This window comes from Carica papaya, chromosome 8 (assembly GCF_054855325.1).
Source record: "Carica papaya isolate Zhongbai chromosome 8, ASM5485532v1, whole genome shotgun sequence".
NCBI classification, from domain to species: Eukaryota; Viridiplantae; Streptophyta; class Magnoliopsida; order Brassicales; family Caricaceae; genus Carica; species Carica papaya.
Window position 1 is genome coordinate 21,195,228 of NC_142316.1, and position 14,238 is coordinate 21,209,465.

The 14,238-nt window shown below is 45.7% G+C and overlaps 21 pseudogenes; all 21 read left to right on the forward strand.

Moving 5' to 3' along the window:
* The first annotated feature begins 619 nt into the window (after window positions 1-619).
* Window positions 620-733, forward strand: LOC148251472 (5S ribosomal RNA; annotated as a pseudogene).
* Window positions 734-1,292: 559 nt separating this feature from the next.
* On the forward strand, window positions 1,293-1,411 carry LOC148251473 (5S ribosomal RNA; annotated as a pseudogene).
* Window positions 1,412-1,616: 205 nt separating this feature from the next.
* Window positions 1,617-1,735, forward strand: LOC148251474 (5S ribosomal RNA; annotated as a pseudogene).
* A 207-nt stretch (window positions 1,736-1,942) lies between these two features.
* LOC148251475 (5S ribosomal RNA) lies at window positions 1,943-2,061 on the forward strand (annotated as a pseudogene).
* Window positions 2,062-2,623: 562 nt separating this feature from the next.
* On the forward strand, window positions 2,624-2,742 carry LOC148251476 (5S ribosomal RNA; annotated as a pseudogene).
* Window positions 2,743-2,948: 206 nt separating this feature from the next.
* Window positions 2,949-3,067, forward strand: LOC148251477 (5S ribosomal RNA; annotated as a pseudogene).
* A 1,361-nt stretch (window positions 3,068-4,428) lies between these two features.
* Window positions 4,429-4,547, forward strand: LOC148251478 (5S ribosomal RNA; annotated as a pseudogene).
* Window positions 4,548-4,753: 206 nt separating this feature from the next.
* Window positions 4,754-4,872, forward strand: LOC148251479 (5S ribosomal RNA; annotated as a pseudogene).
* An 857-nt stretch (window positions 4,873-5,729) lies between these two features.
* LOC148251480 (5S ribosomal RNA) lies at window positions 5,730-5,848 on the forward strand (annotated as a pseudogene).
* A 560-nt stretch (window positions 5,849-6,408) lies between these two features.
* LOC148251481 (5S ribosomal RNA) lies at window positions 6,409-6,527 on the forward strand (annotated as a pseudogene).
* Window positions 6,528-7,086: 559 nt separating this feature from the next.
* LOC148251482 (5S ribosomal RNA) lies at window positions 7,087-7,205 on the forward strand (annotated as a pseudogene).
* A 205-nt stretch (window positions 7,206-7,410) lies between these two features.
* On the forward strand, window positions 7,411-7,529 carry LOC148251483 (5S ribosomal RNA; annotated as a pseudogene).
* A 529-nt stretch (window positions 7,530-8,058) lies between these two features.
* On the forward strand, window positions 8,059-8,177 carry LOC148251484 (5S ribosomal RNA; annotated as a pseudogene).
* Window positions 8,178-8,708: 531 nt separating this feature from the next.
* On the forward strand, window positions 8,709-8,827 carry LOC148251485 (5S ribosomal RNA; annotated as a pseudogene).
* Window positions 8,828-9,010: 183 nt separating this feature from the next.
* Window positions 9,011-9,129, forward strand: LOC148251486 (5S ribosomal RNA; annotated as a pseudogene).
* Window positions 9,130-10,340: 1,211 nt separating this feature from the next.
* LOC148251487 (5S ribosomal RNA) lies at window positions 10,341-10,459 on the forward strand (annotated as a pseudogene).
* Window positions 10,460-11,020: 561 nt separating this feature from the next.
* On the forward strand, window positions 11,021-11,140 carry LOC148251488 (5S ribosomal RNA; annotated as a pseudogene).
* A 1,107-nt stretch (window positions 11,141-12,247) lies between these two features.
* Window positions 12,248-12,366, forward strand: LOC148251489 (5S ribosomal RNA; annotated as a pseudogene).
* Window positions 12,367-12,573: 207 nt separating this feature from the next.
* Window positions 12,574-12,692, forward strand: LOC148251490 (5S ribosomal RNA; annotated as a pseudogene).
* Window positions 12,693-13,253: 561 nt separating this feature from the next.
* On the forward strand, window positions 13,254-13,372 carry LOC148251491 (5S ribosomal RNA; annotated as a pseudogene).
* Window positions 13,373-13,607: 235 nt separating this feature from the next.
* Window positions 13,608-13,726, forward strand: LOC148251492 (5S ribosomal RNA; annotated as a pseudogene).
* Window positions 13,727-14,238: the final 512 nt, after the last annotated feature.

Consider the following 14,238-nt stretch of genomic DNA (forward strand, 5'->3'; position numbering starts at 1 on the left):
GGATCCCATCAGAACTCCACAGTCAAGTGTGCTTGGGCGAGAGTAGTACTCGGATGGGTGACCTCCTAGAAAGTCATCGTGTGGAACCAATTTTTTTCTGACGGGTCGTTCGACGTTACGCGCGACTGGAGCAATGGCCCGCTGGTTTATACGCAAATGTGAGTCAAGAAGTTGGGGCATTTTAATCGATATTAGAACAAGAAGGAGAGGTGCAGTGTGAACGCACAAGGAAACAAAAGATGGGAGGGGGGAGGGAAGGAGAATGAGTGTATCTATTTTCAGCACCAAATGAAACAGGTGCGATCATACCAGCATAAATGCACCGGATCCTATCAGAACTCTGCAATTAAGGGTGCTTTAGCGAAAGTAGTACAAGGATGGGTTACCTCTTCGGAAGTTCTCGTGTTGCACCCTTTTTTTTTCAGATGGGTCGATACACGTTACGCGCGACTGGAACTATGGTCCGCTGGTTTATACGCAAATGTGAGTCAGGACGCAGGGGCATTTTAATTTATATTAGAACGAGAAGGAGATGTGAAGTGTGAATGCACCAGGAAACAAATGATGGGAGGGGGAAGAAAGGAGAAGGAGTGTATGTATTTGAAGCGCGAAATTAAACAGGTGCGATCATACCAGCACTAATGCACCGGATCTGAACTCTGCAGTTAAGTGTGCTTGGGCGAGAGTGGTACTCGGATGGGTGACCTCCTGGGAAGTCCTCGTGTTGCACCCATTTTTTTCGGATGGGTCGTTCGACGTTACGCACGAATGAAATTATAATCTGCTGGTTCATTCGCAAAGGTGAGTTATGGTGCCGGGGCATTTTACTTGATATTAGAACGAGAAGGAGAGATGCAGAGTGCACGCACAAGGAAACAAATGATGGTAGGGGGATGGAAGGAGAAAGAGTGTATGTATTTACAGCACAGAATGAAACATGAGTGATCATACCATAACAAATGCAACGGATTCTATCAGAACTCCGCAAGTTAAGGGTGCTTGGGCGAGAGTAGTACTAGGATGGGTGACCCCCTGCGAAGTATTTATATTTTACCCATTTTCTTGGGAAGTCCTCGTGTTGCACCCATCTTTTTGCAGATGATTCTTTCGACGTTACGCGCGACTTAAATTATGCTCCGCAGGTTTATTTGCAAATGTGAGTCACGGTGGCGTGGCATTTTACTTGATATTTGATCGAGAACGGGAGGTGCAGTGCGCACGCACAAGCAGACAAATGATGGGAGGGGGAAGAAAGGAGAAAGAGTGTATGTATTTGCAGCACAAAATTAAATAGGTGCGATCTTACCAGCACTAATGCACCGGATCCCATCAGAACTCCGCAGTTAAGTTTGCTTGGACGAGAGTAGTACTCAGATGGGTGACCTCCTGGGAAGTCCTCGTGTCGCACAAATTTTTTTTGAGACGGGTCGTTCGACATTACGCGTGACTGGAGCTATTATCCGCTGGTTTATACGCAAATGTGAGTCAAGACGCAGGGACATTTTAATTGATATTAGAACGAGAATAAAAGGTGAAGTGTGAACGCACCAGGAAACAAATGACGGGAGGGGGAAGAAAGGAGAAGGAATGTATGTATTTGCAGTGCGAAATAAAACAGGTGCGATCATACCAGCACTAATGCACCGGATCCTATGAGAACTCTGCAGTTAACTGTGCTTTGGCGAAAGTAGTACAAGGATGGGTTACCTCCTGGGAAGTACTCGTGTTGCACCCATTTTCTTTTTCAGATGGGTCGTTCGACGTTACGCGCGACTGGATCTATGGTCCGCTGGTTTATACGCAAATGTGAGTCAAGACGCAGGGGCATTTTAATTGATATTAGAAAGAGAATGAGAGGTGAAGTGTGAACGCACCAGGAAACAAATGACGGGAGGGGGAAGAAAAGAGAAGGAGTGTTTGTATTTACAGCACGAAATGAACTAGGTTCGATCATACCAGCACTAATGCACCGGATCCCATCAGAACTATGCAGTTAAGTTTGCTTGGGCGAGAGTAGTACTCGGATGGGTGACCTCCTGGGACATCCTCGTGTTGCACCATTTTTTTTTGGATGGGTCGTTCGACGTTACACACGAATGGAGTTATGAACCGATGGTTCATTCGCAAAAGTGAGTCACAGTGCCGGAGCATTTTACTTGATATTAGAACGAGAATGAGAGATGCAGAGTGCACGCACAAGGAAACAAATGATGGGAGGGGGGGATGGAAGGAGAAAGAGTGTATGTATTTGAAGCGCATAATGAAACATAAGCGATCATACCAGTACTAATGCAACGATTCTATCAGAACTCTTCAAGTTAAGTGTGCTTGGGCGAGAGTAGTACTAGGATGGGTGACTTCCTGCGAAGTCCTTATATTTCACCCATTTTCTTGGGAAGTCCTCGTGTTGCACCCATTTTTTTTTACAGATGATTCTTTCGACGTTACGCGCGACTTGAATTATGGTCCGCAAGTTTATTCGCAAATGTGAGTCACGTCGCCGTCGCATTATACTTGATATTTGAACGAGAATGGGAGGTGCAGTGCGCACGCAAAAGGAAATAAATGACGGGAAAGGGAAGAAAAGAGAAGGAGTGTATGTATTTGCAGCGCGAAATTTAAGAGGTGCGATCATACCAACACTAATGCACCGGATCCTATCAAAACTCCGCAGTTAAGTGTGCTTGGGCGAGAGTAGTACTCGGATAGGTGACTTCCTGGGAAATCCTCGTGTCGCACCAATTTTTTTTCAGACCGGTCGTTCGACGTTACACGCGACAGGAACTATGGTCCGCTGGTTTATACGCAAATGTGAATCAAGAAGCAGGGGCATTTTAATCAATATTAGAACGAGAAGAAGAGGTGCAATGTGAACGCACAAGGAAACAAATGATGGGAGGGGGGAGGAAAGGAGAAGGAGTGTATGTATTTTCAACACGAAATAAAATAGGCACGATCATACCTGCACAAATGCACCGGATCCCATCAGAACTCCGCAGTTAAGTGTGCTTTGGCAAAAGTAGTACTAGGATAGGTTACCTCCTGGGAAGTTCTCGTCTTGCACCCATTTTTTTTTTCAGATGGGTCGTTTGACGTTACGCCCGACTGGAACTATGGTCCGCTGGTTTATATGCAAATGTGAGCCAAGACGCAGGGGCATTTTAATTGATATTAGAACGAGAAGGAGAGGTGAAGTGTGAACGCACCAGGAAACAAATGACGGGAGGGAGAGTAAGGATATGGAGTGTATGTATTTGCAGTGCGAAATGAAACAGGTGCGAATGAACCAGCATTAATGCACTGGATCCCATCAGAACTCCGTATTAAGTCTGCTTGGGCGAGAGTAGTACTCGGATGGGAGACCTCCTTGGAAGTCCTCGTTTTGCACATATTTTTTTTCGGATGGGTCGTTCGACGTTACGTGTGAATGAAATTATGAACCGCTTGTTCATTCGGAAAGGAGAATCACAGTGCCGGGGCATTTTACTTGATATTAGAACGAAAAGGAGAGATGCAGAGTGCACGTATAAGGAAACAAATGACGGGATGGGGGATGGAAGGAGAAAGAGTGTATGTACTTGCAGCGCAGAATAAAACATGAGCGATCATACCAGCACTAATGCAATGGATTCTATCAGAACTCCCCAAGTTAAGGGTGCTTGGGCGAGAGTAGTACTAGGATGGGTGACCTCCTGCGAAGTCCTTATATTTCACCCATTTTCTTAGGAAGTCCTCGTGTTGCACCTATTTTTTTGCAGATGATTCTTTCGACGTTACTCGCGACTTGAATTATGGTCCGCAGGTTTATTCGCAAATGTGAGTCACAGAACCGTGGCATTTTACTTAATATTTGAACGAGAACGGGAGGTACAGTTCGCACGCACAAGGAAACAAATGACGGGATGGGGGATGGAAGGAGAAAGAGTGTATGTACTTGCAGCGCAGAATAAAACATGAGCGATCATACCAGAACTAATGCAACGGATTCTATTAGAACTCCGCAAGTTAAGGGTGCTTGGGCGAGAGTAGTACTAGGATGGGTGACCTCCTTTGAAGTCATTATATTTCACTCATTTTCTTGGGAAGTCCTCGTGTTGCACCCATTTTTTTATAGATGATTCTTTCGACGTTACGCGCGACTTGAATTATGGTCCGCATGTTTATTCGCAAATGTTAGTCACGGCGCCATGGCATTTTACTTAATATTTGAACGAGAACGGGAAGTGCAGTGCGCACGCACAAGGAAACAAATGACGGGATGGGGGAGAAAGGAGAAGGAGTATATGTATTCGCAGCGCAAAATTAAACAGGTGCGATCATACCAGCACTAATGCACCGGATCCCATATGAACTTCGCACAAGGAAACAAATGATGGGAGGGGGGAGGGAAGGAGAAGGAGTGTATGTATTTTCAGCACCAAATGAAACAGGTGCGATCATACCAACACAAATGCACCAGATCTCATCAGAACTCCGCAGTTAAATGTGCTTTGGCGAAAGTAGTACAAGGATGGGTTACCTCTTGGGAAGTTCTCGTGTTGCACCCATTTTTTTTTCAGATGGGCCGTTCGATGTTACGCGCGACTGGAACTATGGTCCGCTGGTTTATATGCAAATGTGAGTCAAGACGCAGGTGCATTTTAATTGATATTAGAACGATAAGGAGAGGTGAAGTGTGAACGTACCAGGAAACAAATGACGAGAGGGGGAAGAAAGGAGAAGGAGTGTATGTATTTTCAGTGCACAATGAAACAGGTGCGATCATACCAACACTAATGCACCGGATCCCATCAGAACTCCACATATAAGTGTGTTTGGGCGAGAGTAGTACTCGGATGGGTGACCTCCTCGGAAGTCCTCGTGTCACACCAATTTTTTTCCAAACGGGTCGTTCGACGTTACGCGCGACTGGAACTATGGTCCGGTGGTTTATACGCAAATGTAAGTCAAGACCAGAGGCATTTTAATCGATATTAGAACGAGAAGGAGAGGTGAAGTGTGAACGCACAAGGAAACAAATGATGGGAGGGGGGCGGGAAGTAGAAGGAGTGTATGTATTTTTGGCACGAAATGAAACAGGTGCGATCATATCAGCACAAATGCACTGGATACCATCAGAACTCTGCAGTTAAGTGGGCTTTGGTGAAAGTAGTACAAGGATGGGTTACCTCCTGGGAAGTTCTCGTGTTGCACCCTTTTTTTTTTTCAGATGGGTCGTTCGACAATACGCGTGACTGGAACAATGGTCCGCTAGTTTATACGTCAATGTGAGTCAAGAAGCAGGGGCATTTGAACGATATTAGAACGAGAAGGAGAGTTGTAGTGTTAACACACAAGGAAACAAATAATGGGAGGGGGGAGTAAAGGAGAAGGAGTGTATGTATTTTCAGCACCAAATGAAACAGGTGCGATCATACCAGCACAAATGCACCGGATTTCATCATAACTCCACAGTTAAGTGTGCTTTGACGAAAGTAGTACAAGGATGGGTTACCTCCTGGGAAGTTCTCGTGTTTCACCCATTTTTTTTTTCAGACGGGTCGTTCAACGTTACGCGCGACTGGAACTATGGTCCACTAGTGTATACGCAAATGTGAGTCAAGACGCAGGGGCATTTTAAATTATATTAGAACGAGAAGGAGAGGTGAAGTGTGAACGCACCAGGAAAGAAATGACGGGTGGGGGAAGAAAGGAGAAGGAGTGTATGGATTTGCAGCGCGAAATTAAACAGGTGCGATCATACCAGCAATATTGCACCAAATCCCATCAGAACTCCGCAGTTAAGTGTGCTTCGGCGAGAGTGGTACTCGGATGGGTGACCTACTGGGAAGTCCTCGTTTTGCACCTATTTTTTTTCGGATGGGTCGTTCGACGTTACGTGCGAATGAAATTATGAACCGCTTGTTCATTCGCAAAGGAGAATCACAGTGCCGGGGCATTTTACTTGATATTAGAACGAGAAGGAGAGATGCAGAGTGCACGTACAAGGAAACAAATGACGGGATGGGGGATGGAAGGAGAAAGAGTGTATGTACTTGCAGCGCAGAATAAAACATGAGCGATCATACCAGCACTAATGCAACGGATTCTATCAGAACTCCCCAAGTTAAGGGTGCTTGGGCGAGAGTAGTACTAGGATGGGTGACCTTCTGCGAAGTCCTTATATTTCACCCATTTTCTTGGGAAGTCCTCGTGTTGCACCCATTTTTTGCAGATGATTCTTTCGACGTTACGCGCGACTTGAATTATGGTCAGCAGGTTTATTGGTAAATGTGAGTCACGGAACCGTGGAATTTTACTAGAAATTTGAATGAGAACGGGAGGTGCTGTTCGCACGCACAAGGAATCAAATGACGAAAGGGGGAAGAATGGAGATGGAGTGAATGTATTTGTAGCGCGAAATTAATCAGGAGCGATCATACCAGCACAAATGCACCGGATCCCATCAGAACTCTACAGTTAAGTGTGCTTGGGCGAGAGTGGTCCTCAAATGGGTGACCTCTTGGGAAGTCCTCATTTTGCACGCTTTTTTTTTGGATGGGTCGTTCGACGTTACGCGCGAATGGAATTATGAACCGCTGGTTCATTCACAAAGGTGAGTCACGGTGCCGGGTATTTTACTTGATATTAGAACGAGAAGGAGAGATCCAGAGTTCACGCACAAGGAAAATAACGATGGGATGGGGGATGGAAGGAGAAGGAGTGTATGTATTTTCAGCACCAAATGAAAGAGGTGCGATAATACCAGCACAAATGCACCGGATTCTATCAGAACTCCGCAAGTTAAGGGTGCTTGGGCGAGAGTAGTACTAGGATGGGTGAGCTCCTGCGAAGTCCTTATATTTCACCCTTTTTCTTGGGAAGTCCTCGTGTTGCACTCATTTTTTTGCAGATGATTCTTTCGACATTAGGCGCGACTTGAATTATGGTCCGCAGGTTTATTCGCAATTTTGAGTCACGGCGCCGTGGCGTTTCACTTAATATTTGAACGAGAACGGGAGGAGCAGTGCGCACGCACAAGGAAACAAATGATGGGAGTGGGAAGAAAGGAGAAGGAGTGTATATATTTGCGTCGCGAAATTAAACAGGTGCGATCATACCAGCACTAATGCACCGGATCCTTTCAGAACTCCGCAGTTAAGTGTGCTTGGGCGAGAGTAGTACTCGTATGGGTGACCTCTTGGGAAGTCCTCGTGTCGCACAAATTTTTTTTCAGACAGGTCATTCGACGTTACGCGCGACTTGAACTATGGTCCACAGGTTTATCCGTAATTTTGAGTCACGGCACCGTTGGATTTTACTTGATATTTGAATGAGAACGGGAGGTGCAATGCGCACGCACAAGGAAACAAATGACGGGAGTGGGAAGAAAGGAAAAAGAGTGTATCTATTTGTGGCGCAAAATTAAACAGGTGCGATCATACCAGCACTAATGCATCGGATCCCTTCAGAACTCCACAATTAAGTGTGCTTGGGTGAGAGTAGTACTCGGATGGGTGACCTCTTGGGAAGTCCTCATGTCGCACCAATATTTTTTCAGACGGGTCATTCGATGTTACGCGCGACTTTAACTATGGTCAGCTGGTTTATACGCAAATGTGAGTCAAGAAGTAGGGGCATTTTAATCGATATTAGAACAAGAAGGAGAGGTGCAGTGTGAACGCACAAGGAAACAAATGACGGGAGGGGGGAGGGAAGGAGAAGGAGTGTATGTATTTTCAGCACGAAATGAAATAGGCAAGATCGTACCAGCACAAATGCACCGGATCCCATCAGAACTCCGCAGTTAAGTGTGCTTTAGAGAAAGTAGTACAATGATGGTTTACCTCCTGGAAAATTCACTTGTTGCACCAATTTTTTTTTTCAAATGGGTCGTTCGACGTTATACGCGACTGGAACTATGGTTCGCTGGTTTTTACGCAAATGTGAGTCAAGACGCAGGGGCATTTTAATTGATATTAAAATGAGAAAGAGAGGTGAAGTGTGAACGCACTAGGAAACAAATGACGGGAGGGGGTAGAAAGGAGGAGTGTATGTATTTGCAGCGCAAAATGAAACAGCTGTGATCATACTAGCACTAATGCACCGGATCCCATCAGAACTCCGCAGTTAAGTATGCTCTGGCGAGAGTAGTACTCGGATGGGTGACCTCCGCGGAAGTCCTCGTGTTGCACCCATTTTTTTTCGGATGGGTCATTCGACGTTACGCGCGAATGGAATTATAAACCGCTGGTTCATTCGCAAAGGTGAGTCACGGTGCCGAGGCATTTTAGGTTATATTAGAACCAGAAGAAGAGATGCAGAGTGCACGCACAACGAAACAAATGACGGGAGGGGGATGGAAAGCGAAAGACTGTATATATTTGCAGCGCAGAATGAAACATGAGCGATCATACCAGCACTAATGCAACGGATTCTATGAGAACTTCGTAAGTTCAGGGTGCTTGGGCAAGAGTAGTACTAGGATGGGTGACCTCTTGGGAAGTCCTCGTGTCGCACAAATTTTTTTTCAGACCGGTCGTTCGACGTTTTGCGCGACTGGAACTATTGTCTGCTGGTTTATACGCAAATGTGAGTCAAGAAGCAGGGGCATTTTAATCGATATTAGAACGAGAAGGATAGGTGCAGTGTGAATGCACAAGAAAACAAATGATGGGAGGGGGGAGGGAAGGAGAAGGAGTGTATGTATTTTCAGCACGAAAAGAAACAGGTGCGATCATACCAGTACAAATGCACCGGATCCCATCAGAACTCCGCAGTTAAGTGTGCTTTGGCGAAAGTAGTACAAGGATGGGTTACCTCGTGGGAAGTTTTCAGATGGGTCATTCGACGTTACGCGCGACTGGAACTATGGTCCGCTGGTTTATACACAAATGTGAGCAAAGACGCAGGGGCATTTTAATTGATATTAGAACGAGAATGAGAGGTGAAGTGTGAACGCACCAGGAAACAAATGAATGAGGGGGAAGATATGACAAGGAGTGTATGTATTTGCAACGCGAAATGAAACAGGTGCGATCATACCAGCACTAATGCACCGGATCCCATTAGAACTCTGCAGTTAAGTGTACTTGGGCGAGAGTAGTACCCGTAAGGGTGACCTCCTGCGAAGTCCTCGTGTTGCACCCATTTTTTTTCGGATGGGTCATTCGACGTTACGCACGAATGGAATTATGAACCGCTTGTTCATTCACAAAGGTGAGTCATGGTGCCAAGACATTTTACTTTATATTAGAACTAGAATGAGAGATGCAGAGTGCACGCACAAGGAAACATATGACGGTAGGTGGGATGGAAGGAGAAAGAGTGTATGTATTTGTAGCGCAGAATGAAGCATGAGCGATCATACCAGCACTAATGCAACGGATTCTATCATAACATCGCAAGTTAAGGGTGCTTGGGCGAGAGTTGTACTAGGATGGGTGAGCTCCTGCGAAGTCCTTATATTTCACCCATTTTCTTGGGAAGTCCTCGTGTTGCACCCATTTTTTTGAAGATGATTCTTTCCACGTTACGCGCGACTTAAATTATGGTCTGCAGGTTTATTCGCAAATGTGAGTCACGGCGCCGTGGTATTTTACTTGATATTATAACGAGAACGGGAGGTGTAGTGTGCACGCACAAGGAAACAAATGACGGGAGGGGGAAGAAAGGAGAAGGAGAGTATGTATTTGCATCGCGAAATTAAACAGTTGCGATCATACCAGCCCTGATGCATCGGATCCGATAAGAAACTCCACAGTTAAGTGTGCTTGGACGAGAGTAGTACTCGGATGGGTGGCCTCTTGGGAAGTCCTCGTGTCGCACAAATTTTTTTTCAAATGGGTCGTTCGACGTTACACGCGACTGGAGCTATGTTCCGCTGGTTTATACGCAAATGTAAGTCAATTAAGCAGGGGCATTTTAACCGATATTAGAACGAGAAAGAGAGGTGCATCGTGAACGCACAAGGAAACAAATGATGGGAGGGGGGAGGGAAGGAGAAGGAGTGTATGTAATTTCAGCGCGAAATGAAACAGGTGCGATTATACTAGCACCAATGCACCGGATCCCATCAGTACTTTGCAGTTAAGTGTGCTTTGGCGAAAGTAGCGCAAGGATGGGTTACCTCCTAGGAAGTTCTCGTATGACACCTTTTTTTTTCAAATGGGCCGTTCGACGTTACGCGCGACTGGAACTATGGTCCGCTGGTTTATACGCAAATGTGAGTCAAGACGCAGGGGCATTTTGATTGATATTAGAAAGAGAAGGAGAGGTGAAGTGTGAGCGCACCAGGAAACAAATGACGGGAGGGGGAAGAAAGGAGAAGGAGTGTATGTGTTTGCAGCGCGAAATTAAACAGGTGCCATCATACCAGCATTAATGCACCGGATCCCATCAGAACTCCGCACTTAAGTGTGCTTGGGCGAGAGTAGTACTTGGATGGGTGACCTCCTTGGAAGTCCGCATGTTGCACCCATTTTTTTTCGGATGGGTCGTTCGACGTTATGCGCGAATGGAATTATGAACAGCTGGTTCATTCGCAAAGGTGAATCACGGTGCCGAGGCATTTTACTTGATATTAGAACGAAAAGGAGAGATGCAGAGTGCAAGCACAAGGAAACAAATGACGGGAGGGGGGATGGAAGGAGAAAGAGTGTATGTATTTGCAGCACAGAATGAAACATGAGCGATCAAAAAAGAATTAATGCCACGGATTCTATCAGAACTCCGCATGTTAAGGGAGTTTGGGCGAGAGTAGTACTAGGATGGGTGACCTCCTGTGAAGTCCTTATATTTCACCCAATTTCTTGGGAAGTCCTCATATTGCACCCAGTTTTTTTCAGATGATTCTTTCGACGTTACGCGCAACTTGAATTATGGTTCGCAGGTTTATTCGCAAATGTGAGTCACAGCGCTGTGGCATTTTACTTGATATTAGAACGAGAACGGGAGGTACAGTGCGCACGCACAGGGAAACAAATGACGGGAGGGGGAAGAAAGGGGAAGGATTTTATGTATTTACCGTGCGAAATTAAATAGGTGCGATCATACCAGCACTAATGCACCGGATCCCATCAGAACTCCGTAAGTTAAGGGCGCTTGGGCGAGAGTAGTACTAGGATGGGTGACCTCCTGCGAAGTCCTTATATTTCACCCATTTTCTTGGTAAGTCCTCGTGTTGCACCCATTTTTTTGCAGATGATTCTTTCGACGTTACGCGCGACTTGAATTATGGTCCGCAGGTTTATTCGAAAATGTGAGTCACGGCACCGTAGAATTTTACTTGATATTTGAACGAGAACGGGAGGTGCAGTCCGCACGCATAAGGAAATAAATGATGGGAGGGGAAAGAAAAGAGAAGGAGTGTATGTATTTGCAGCGCAACATTGAACAGGTCTGATCATACCAGCACTAATGCACAGGGTCCCATCAGAACTTTGCAGTTAAGTGTGCTTGTGCGAGAATAGTACTCGGATTGGTGACCTCTTGGGAAGTCCTCGTGTCGCACCAATTTTTTTTCAGACGGGTCGTTCGACGTTACGCGCGACTGAAACTATTGTCTGCTGGTTTATACGCAAATGTGAGTCAAGAAGCAGAGGCATTTTAATCGATATTAGAACAAGAAGGAGAGGTGCAGTGTGAACGCACAAGAAAACAAATGATGGGAGGGGAGAGGGAAGGAAAAGGAGTGTATGTATTTTCAGCACAAAATGAAACAGGTGGGATCATACCAGCACAAATGCATCGTATCCCATCAAAACTCCGCAGTTAAGTGTGCTTTGGCGAAAGTAGTACAAGGATTGGTTACCTCCTGGGAAGTTCTCGTGTTGCACCCATTTTTTTTTTCAGATGGGTCGTTCGACGTTACGCGCGACTGGAACTATAGTCCGTTGGTTTATACGCAAATGTGAGTCAAGACGCAGGGGCATTTTAATTGATATTAGAACGACAAGGAGAGGTGAAGTGTGACCGCACCAGGAAACAAATGAAGGGAGGGGGATGAAATGAGAAGGAGTGTATGTATTTGCAGCGCAAAATGAAACAGGTGCGATCATACTAGCACTAATGCTCCGGATCCCATCAGAACTCCGCAGTTAAGTTTGCCTGGGCGAGAGTAGTACTCGTATGGGTGACCAGAATCAGGGGCATTTTAATCGATATTAGAACGAGAAGGAGAGGTGCAGTGTGAACGCACAAGGAAACAAATGATGGGAGGGGGGAGGGAAGGAGAAGGAGTGTATGTATTTTCAGCACGAAATCAAACAAGTGCGATCATACCAGCATAAATGCACCGGATCCCAACAGAACTCCGCAATTAAGTGTGCTTTGGTGAAAGTAGTACAAGGATGGGTTACCTCCTGGGAAGTTCTCGTGTTGCACCCATTATTTTTTTCAGATGGGCCGTTCAATGTTACACGCGACTTTAATTATGGTCCGCAGATTTATTCGCAAATGTGAGTCTCCGCGCTGTGGCATTTTACTTGATATTTGAACGAGAACGAGAGGTGCAGTGCGCACGCACAGGGAAACAAATGATGGGAGGGAGAAGAGAGAAGAAGGAGTGTATGTATTTGAAGCGTGAAATTAAACAGGTGCGATCATACCAGCACTAATGCACCGTATCCCATCAGAACTCAGCAGTTAAGTGTGCTTGGGCGAGAGTAGTACTCGGATGGGTGACCTCCTGGGATGTCCTTGTGTTGCACCAATTTTTTTTCGGATGGATCGTTCGACATTACGCGTGAATGAAATTATGAACCGTTGGTTCATTCGCAAAGGTGAGTCACGGTGCCGAGGCATTTTACTTGATATTAGAACGAGAAGGAGAGATGTGGAGTGCACACACAAGGAAACAAATGACAGGAGGGGGGATGAAAAGAGAAAGAGTGTATGTATTTGCAGGGTAGAATGAAACATGAGGGATCATACCAGCAATAATGCAACGGATTCTATCAGAACTCCGCAAGTTAAGGGTGCTTGGGCGAGAGTAGTTGTAGGATGGGTGACCTCCTGCAAAGTTCTTATATTTCACCTATTTTCTTGGGAAGTCCTCGTGTTGCACCCATTTTTTTGCAGATGATTCTCTCGATGTTACGCGCGACTTGAATTATGGTCTGCAGGTTTATTCGCAAATGTGAGTCACGGCGCCGTGGTATTTTACTTGATATTTGAACGAGAACGGGAGGTGCAGTGCGCACGCACAAAGAAACAAATGACGGGAGGGGGAAGCAATGAGAAGGAGTGTATGTATTTGCAGCGCGAAATTAAACAGGTGCGATCATACGAGCACCAATGCACCGGATCCCATCAGAACTCCGTAGTTAAGTGTGCTTGGGCGAGAGAAGTTCTCGAATGGGGGACCTTTTGGGAATTCCTCATATTTCACCCATTTTCTTGGGAAATCCTCGTGTTCCACCCATTTTTTTGCAGATGATTCTTTCGACGTTACGCGCGACTTGAATTATGTTCCGCAGGTTTATTTGGAAATGTGAGTCACGGCACTGTGGCATTTTACTTGATATTTGAACAAGAACGGGAGGTGCAGTGCGCACGCACAAGGAAACAAATGATGGGAGGGGGAAGAAAGGAGAAGGAGTGAATGTATTTGCAGTGCGAAATTAATCAGGTGCGATCATACCAACACTAATGCCCCGGATCCCTTCAGAACTCCGCAGTTAAGTGTGCTTGGGCGAGAGTACTACTCAGATGGGTGACCTCTTGGGATTTCCTCGTGTTGCACCCATTTTTCTTCGGATGGATCGTTCGACGTTACGCGCGAATGGAATTATGAACCGCTGGTTCATTCGCAAAGGTGAGTCACGGTGCCGGGGCATTTTACTTTATATTAGAATGAGAATGAGAGATGCAGAGTGCACGCACAAGCAAACAAATGACGGGAGGGGAGATGGAAGGAGAAAGAGTGTATGTATTTGCAGCGCAGAATGAAACATGAGCGATCATACCACTACTAATGCAACAGATTCTATCAAAACTCCTCAAGTTAAGGGTGCTTGGGGTAGTACTAGGATGGGTGACCTCCTGCGAAGTCCTTATATTTCTCCCATTTTCTTGGGAAGTCCTTGTGTTGCACCTATTTTTTTGTAGATGATTCTTTCGACGTTACGCGCGAGTTGAATTATGGTTCGCAGGTTTATTTGCAAATGTGAGTCACGGCGCCGTGGCATTTTACTTGATATTTAAACGAGAACGGGAGATGCAGTGCGCATGCACAAAGAAACAAATAATGGGAGGGGG